The sequence below is a fragment of the Sminthopsis crassicaudata genome, chromosome 4 (genome assembly GCF_048593235.1).
Source record: "Sminthopsis crassicaudata isolate SCR6 chromosome 4, ASM4859323v1, whole genome shotgun sequence".
NCBI lineage: Eukaryota > Metazoa > Chordata > Mammalia > Dasyuromorphia > Dasyuridae > Sminthopsis > Sminthopsis crassicaudata.
This window is the reverse complement of record NC_133620.1, coordinates 30,514,055-30,521,522: the sequence shown is the minus strand read 5'-3', so window position 1 is coordinate 30,521,522 and position 7,468 is coordinate 30,514,055. Positions and strand designations below refer to the sequence as shown.

At 46.3% G+C, this 7,468-nt stretch overlaps 1 long non-coding RNA gene across 2 annotated transcripts; it reads left to right on the top strand.

Annotated features, from left to right (window-relative positions):
- Positions 1 to 355: 355 nt before the first annotated feature.
- On the top strand, positions 356 to 5,993 carry LOC141541762 (uncharacterized). Of its 2 annotated transcripts, none has more exons than XR_012481893.1 (3): positions 356 to 430; positions 4,189 to 4,287; positions 5,357 to 5,993. It is a non-coding gene; the product is annotated as an uncharacterized LOC141541762 (long non-coding RNA). The 2 variants fall into 2 exon arrangements; XR_012481894.1 differs by lacking the exon at positions 356 to 430 and adding an exon at positions 2,738 to 3,296.
- The last annotated feature ends 1,475 nt before the right edge of the window (positions 5,994 to 7,468 follow it).

Here is a 7,468-nt window from a genome sequence, read left to right as displayed (position 1 = left end):
GCTGCCTTGGAAGGTGATGGGTTCTCCATCCTTGGACATCTGTCGGTGACACTGTACAAGTGACTCTTGTCTAAGCGGCTTTTGAATGAAATGGTCACTTCCAACTCTGAGACCCTCTCAGTTGGCTGGATTTGTGGATGTGTACCGGGAAGGGGGTGTGGAAAGAGAGAGGGAGTGGGTGCAGTGAGTCAAAGGTGATCCAAGATGCCTTGGCGGGTTTGACTAGGTTTGTGTGTGAGGAAAGGCCCACTGATGGAGGGAATTCAGGATTGGAAACCAGTTTTTCAGGGAAGATGATGAGATCAGTTTCAAATATTTTGCCTCAAAGGTGACAGCCCAGCTTCCAAATGATGTCAACAGACAGCAGGTGAACATGTGCAGCAGGAGCTTAGGATTCTGAAGGACAGAGTGGAGAATCACCTGCACAGAGGTACTCCTTAAAGCCTCAGACCTCAGACAATCCCCAGAGAAAGGGGAGCGAGGACAAGCATTGGGATGGGGAGGGATTCCGGAGCAATCGCCATCTCCCCTAGTACCTCTGAAGATCTATGGAGGGAAAGCCCTGACCAAGCATGTGCTCCCAAAACTCAAAAAGGCAAAAGCAAGAAGAAACCCTTAAAGCTGAGGGTGGTGGGTGATGGAGGGCCCTAGGAAGAAGGGGAGATCCCTAACCGGCTGATTTTGTTCATTCTTCTTTCTCAAAGAGAACCAATGACATCACAAGGGTGATAGCTTGACTTGCTGGTGAATTGGATTTGAGTGAGGCAGCTTGGGAACTTAGACTAAAATGAGACAAGTGCATACATAGGTTTACCCGAAGGCCCAGGGGCCCCATCAAAATCCAAAAGAGTGCTGGAGAGAGGAAAAACGAGCTGTAAAATGAAAGACATAGAGTGATTATGAAATTATAAAACCGTCAATTTTCAGAAAGCTCATGAAGTTTGGGTTTGGGGGAAGATTTTTGGTAAAGAATGAAAAAGGGAGTTATGGTCTCTGGTAACTGGGTTCAAGTCTCTCAAGTGAAATAACCAAAAACAGACACATTACCTTTCTTGTATTTTACATCCTGGTTTTTCTCTCCCATAGAATTGAAGTTATTCCTGTCTTAAACCAGGCTTTCGGGAGGCTTTCTATAAATAGATACAAAAGATTTAGAAAATACATACAAGGTAATTTAGTAGAAAGGGGCACCAACAGCTTGAGGTGGGGGTGGGGTTGAAAATCAGTTAAGGCTCCCTGTGGTTTTATGCAGTGATGTCTCACTGACCCCATTTCAGGTTTTCTTGGCACTGGAGTGGTTGGCCATTTCCTTCTCCGGCTCATTTTATAGATTAGGAAACTGAGGTAAGCAGGGTGAAGTGACCTGCTCAGGGCTACACAGTTAATGTCTGGGATGTCTTCCTAATTCCAGGTCCCCCACTCTATCCATTGTGCCCCTCAGCTACCTCAGAAGGCTTCCTGTAGGGGATTTCAAGAGAGGAAAAGGGGTATTCCAGGAAGAGAGAAAGCTTGGTCAAAAGTTTTGAGATGGAAAGAATGTCTTCTACACAGAGCACATCTAGGGGCTTCTGCTTGGAACTTCCATTTCCCTCAGGAGTATTCCTAGAATATTGAGAGTAGCAGTCAGCTGCCTTCTGGGAAACTAGTCCATGAAACTGAGAAGCAGTTATGGATGTGACCCAGAGTGGGGTGCCAAAAATGGAAGGAGCTGGAGAAGGAAGGCCTTAAAGGGGATTTAGTCGCCATCCTCAAACATTTGAAGGGCTGTCCTTTGGAGAGGTTGTTTGGAAGTATCAGGAGCAAAGGGTGAGGGAGGGATGAGGGGAACTGAGGAAAAATGGCACAGAGGTAGGTCTGGACTTAGTGTTAGGAAATTTTCCTGTCTTACACAGGGACCAACAAGGGGGTCGGTTTGGTTATAAAGTGTGAAGACAAATAATTTTTAGGATCCTTGGGAGCTGGGTTGGGACCAGGTTCTGACTAGAAAGGTTAGTGTTTGATCCTAGAAGTAAGTCCTGTGGAGCGCCTGAAGTTGGTTGAGTGACATGGGCAGTGCCAGTGACACGGGCAGAGCAGGATTTGAAAAAACAACTGTAACAGCTGAGAAATAAAATGGGGACTGGAGGCAGGGGGAGCGAGGGGTTTGCTTAAGGGGCTTTGGTGACAGTCTGGGCAGAGAGCGACAGAAGGGCCAGACCCGGAAGGATGGCGGCACCTGGGCCAGCTGAATGTTTTGGCCACTCGAGTGTCAATTCCAAGGAGGGCAGGAGTCCCCGGGTGCCATCTCCCCTGGGCAGGCGTCCAGATTAGCTGCTTAGCAGGGAAGTGCTGCCAACCACATCTCCGGGAGGCACTGAGCCCAAGTTCCTGCCCCGGGCACTCCGCCCGCCCTCATTCCTGGAGAGGAGCTTCTTCCCACCCACCTGGATCGTCCTTTGCTTTCATCTCCCTCTCATCCAAACAGTTCCTTCAATTCCACCTGTTTTAAGAAGCCTCCTTGATTAAGAGGAAGGAACTGAAGGTTTCCCCACAGTCCCAGCCCATCTGACTCACTCCTCAGTCACAACTGACTGCCCAGGCCCAGCCTGGGAACACTTCCTGTAGCTGTGTGTGTGAGACTCTTTCCCCAAGGAAAAGGTCAGGGAATGTGGGCTCAGGGTGGGGCGGGGGAGGAGCAGAGGGGGAAGGAAGTGACAGAGAGAGGGAGAGCAAGGATAACATATAGAGACCAGAGAGGGAGAGCAAGGGTGACATGTAGAGACCAGAGAGGGAGAACAAGGGTGACACAGAGAGACCGACCAGAGAGGGAGAGCACATCTGGAGGGGAAGTGTCCCCATAGGCCTCTCCGAGTTGGCCAGAGCTGATCTGTGTCAGAGCCGGAGCCCCTGGTCAGTATCTCTCTGGACAGCTGGCTGGCCAGTCTGTGACGAGTAGAACATGTTGAACACGCTCCAGCCAACCAGTCCATACTTCTCCAGGCTTCTCCCAGAGGTTCCGGCAGTGTAACCATGTAGGGGCTGGGGGCCCACCCTTGTCCTGCTGCAGTATTTGGCCCCTCGGGACGATTGTAGCTCTGCCTTCAGCACAGCAGGAAGATGGAGAGGAGGGATCAGGCTCTCTGCCATTTCTCAGCTTCCCGGCAGACAGCCAGACCCACAGAGACAATTGTAGCACTAAATTCAGCCCAGCTGCAAGGTGGGCAGCAAGGAGCTGGATTCAGAGTCTCCTCCTTGGGCCTGCCATGCACTGCCTGGAGGAAGGGAGGCCCAGTGAGGATGGAGCCCTCTGCGGCCAGGTAAATGTTAGGACCAAAAATGGAAACTGAATGTTTTCTAATCAGAATGGAGCCGCCCAATCGGGAGAGGAGCTGAGAGAAGGTGGCTTTCCACTGTGGGAGCTTGGGGTGGCTGGGAAAAGTTTGTGGCACAGTCAACTGTTTTTTCTGAATGTTTTTCTTTTTAAAATCTTTGGAAGTCAGGAGGACCTGAGTTCAAATCTGATCTCAGACACAACACTTCCTAGCTGTGTGACCCTGGACAGATCATTTACTCTCTACCTCAGTTTCCACAACTGTAAAGTGGAAATAATAACACCTATATCCCAGTACTGGTGTGAGGATCAAATGAGATAATCTTTTGGTTTTTAATTAATTAATTTTAAGCTCAAATAATGCAAAATAGGAAAAGAAAAAAAAAAAAACAACACTATCACATACACAGCAAAACATGAGAGGATTCAAAATATAAAGCACTAAACTTCCATTTCAAGAAAGTCTATATAATAAATACAGCACATTGCCTTCAGAGCTGTCCAGCACATTGCCTTCAGAGCTGTCCATCTTCTGTCTTCTGCTTCTCTCTGGACTCACGGCTCAGCTGTCATCATGCCTTAGTGGTCTGGATCAGCCTGTTGATGGCCTGAGCTAGGGCAGTTACTGGGCAGTTAAGGCCATGCAGGCCATAGATTGAGAAATCAGGGCAGGCTGCTGTGGCACCAGGCTCTTCCCAGAGTGTGTAATCTCTGTTGGATGGGTTGCTAATAATAACAATGACTGGCATTTCCAGAGATATTTAGGGTTACGAGGACAGTGTGAATAGTATCTCTGCTGTGATGAGGTGACTTGCCCAAGGTGACACAGGTGTCAAGCATTTGAAGCTGGATTTGAACTTCTGACTTTCTGACTCCAGGTCCAGAGCTCTGCTCATCTCCTGAGTTCATTTCTCAATGGGCAGCTGAAATCTCATCCCACTAGGGTCCTGCGCTCTCTTCCCCTGCTCCGGTCTTTGGTAAGCATATGGTTGCAAACAATGGGAGGTGGTGGAGAGGGATGTTATAGGGGAATAGGGGAGGGGAGTGATGCACGGAGGTGATGAGGGTAAGAGAGGGATGGTAGGAACACGTGGTCTGATGACAGAGCTGTGTGATCCCAGGGGCTGGGAGAGATGCAGGGGGAGGGTTCAGACCCCAGAGGATGGCTGGCAATAGAGCTCCGGGGTGTTCTACAGAAGCTGACGACTTTGCTCCCTTTATTTTGTGCCTTTGCCCAGCCTCAGGCGGGGTCTCCTTCTAGCACACAGAAAGTGTTCGTCTAGGGAAAAGGAGCCCAGGCTGCGGGGTCCTGGGCATTCCAAGAGAGAGATGTCTCTCTCATCTTGGAGTGTGAGTCAGCTGCTGGGATGGAATCCTGAGCACTACTCCCCATTCTGAGAAGAGACAGATGTTCGCAAGCAAAGAGAGGGGAGACAAAGGGGAGAGGCCTAGAACTGGCAGCTCAGCAGCAGAAGGATGGAAAGGGTTAAAATCAAAGGGGCTAAATCAGCCTGGGAGCCAGGAGAAAGGCAGGGCTTTGACCTCAGGCTGGTCCTCCACAAGAGCCCTGGCTGAAGGGAAGGTCCTCAGGACTCCCTCCTAGCAGAGGCAGGAGGTGCTCTATGATGTTGGAGGCCAGGGCAGCCACACAAGCCAGACTTTGGAGGATGAGTCCCTAGAGCTGAAGTCCTAGAAAGTGAAGCCATAAGGAGAGCCACTACTTCTAAATATCACTGAATCCTGGACTAGCAGAGGCAGGAGGGACACTTACCTGAAACAGAAGTCTTTCCACAGCAGGCCTACCAGATGAGGAGCCAGTTTCTGCTTGCACACCTCCAAGAATAAGGAACTCACTCTCTTCTGAGGCAAATTGTTCCACTCTGTGGCAGCTCCAGGTATCAGGGAGCCTTTCCTGCTCATTTTCCTGATCCAGTTCTTTAGGAATAAGCCCAGTACTTCCTTCAGATACTTGAAGGAATAGTTACAACATTCCCTCTGGCTCTTCTCTTCTTCAGGGTTTCTAGATCAGACCCTTTTCTGTTTCAGAGGATGGACTTTCTTCTCCATGAAGATGTGATGGGGTCAGTGGCCAAGAGCACACAGAAAACTCGAAGAATCCAGCCAAAGTCGTGATGGATTTGGGCACAGTGAGAGGCTGGCACCGGGAGGCCGGGGGGAGCAAGCCTGGCCATTCTTGCCAGGGAAGCGCCTTCTAGGTTTCCTTTGTTGAAGCAGCCTTGACTTACCCACTTTGTGTAGTTTCCTGACTGGCCCCTTCTAGACAGCTTCTCTTCCTTCTTCCACACCAGCTTCCACTGTCGCTCCTACACAGAAGGTAGAGACTTTTGCTGAATCTTTCAAAGGTTTTGGCACTTTGGGAATGACAGCCTAGCCGTTGTTCCCAAGAAGCGAGGCTGGAAATAGGACATTTTAACTTATCTATGAAGAGTCTGAGAGGAAATGAAAAGATTATCATTATTAGTATTACTCTCGCCATTCCATGTCAAAACAAATTTTTTAAGTTCAAGTTGCAAAGTCTCTCCTTCCTTCCCTCTTCTCCCTCATTGAGAAGATGAACAATTTGATATGTTATTTATGTGCAGTCATGCAAAACACATAGCAATATGTTATTATTAGTCATGTTGTGAAAGAAAATTGGGGGGAGAGAAAAATAAAAAGTTTAAAAAGCATGCTATGATCTACATTCAGAGTCCATCAGTTGCTTCTCTGGAGGTGTGTGTGTGTGTGTGTGTGTGTGTGTGTGTGTGTGTGTGTGTGTCTGTGTGTGTGTGTGCGTGTATATATATTTTTAGATAATTTTTTAAAAATTACAAGTCCTTTGGAATTGTCTTGGATCATTGTAATGCTGAGAACAGCTAAGTCATTCCCAGCTGATCATCTTCCAACATTGTTGTTACTCTGTACAATATTCTCCTGGTTCTTCTCATTTCACTTTGCATAAGTTCATGTCAGTCTTTTCAGGTTTTTCTGAAGTCTTCCTGCTCATCATTTCTTATAGCAAAACAGTATTCCATTGCAGTCATATACCACAACTTGTTCAGCCATTCCCCAATTGATGGGTATCCCTTCAATTTCTAATTCTTTGCCACCACAAAGAGAACTGCTATAAATATAGGTTCTTTTCCTTAAAACAAACAAACAAACAAACACACCTCTTTCAGGTTATTTACCTAGCAGTAGTATTATTGAACTGAAGAGTAGGTATGGTTTTATAGCCCTTTGTGCGTAATTTCAAATTGCTTTCCAGAATGGTTGAATCAGTTCACAAGTCCACCAAGAATTAGTGTGTCACTTTTTCCACATCCTCTCCAACATTTTCTTTCTCTGTCATATTAGCCAATCTGATAGGTAAGAGGAAGTACTTCAGAATTGTTTTAATTTTCAATTCTCTAATAAAGTAATTTAAAACATTTTTATATGACTATAGATAGCTTTGATAACTTTGTCTGAAAAGGGTCTGTTTATAGATCATTTATTAATTGGGGAAGAGCCCTTATTTTTACAACTTTGACTCAATTCTCTAAATATTTGAGAAATGAGGCCTTTATCAAAGATACTTGCCATAGTTTGTTTTTTTTTTTTTTTTTTCAGTTATGATTACTCACTGTATTTCCCTCTATTCTATTCCTCTACCTCCTAATTATTCTACTCTTCTGTTTACCCTATTCATCCTCAAATGTTTGGCTTCTGATCACAACCTCCCCAAATCCACCCTCCCTTCTTTTTACCTAACTCCACTTCTCACATCCCCTTTCCCCCCTATTTTCCTGCAGAGTAACATAGATTTCTATACCTAAATGAGAATGTTTGTTACTCCCTCTTTGAGCCAATTCCAGTGAGAGTAAGGTTCAAGTGCTATCCCTCCTCCACATTTCCTAATTTCCCCTTTACCGTAAAAGCTCTTTCATAATTCTCTTATGTGAGATAATTTATCCCATTCTGGTGCTCTCTTTCCCTTTCCCCCAATGCACTTCTCTTTATCACCCCTTAATTTATTTTTTAAGATAATCATCCAATTATACATGTACCCTTTATGTATACTCCTTTTAATCACCCTAAGAATGAGAAAGTTCTTTTTTTTATTTTTTATTTTTTTTTTTATTCATTTTTCCAAATTATCCCCTCCCTCCCTCCACT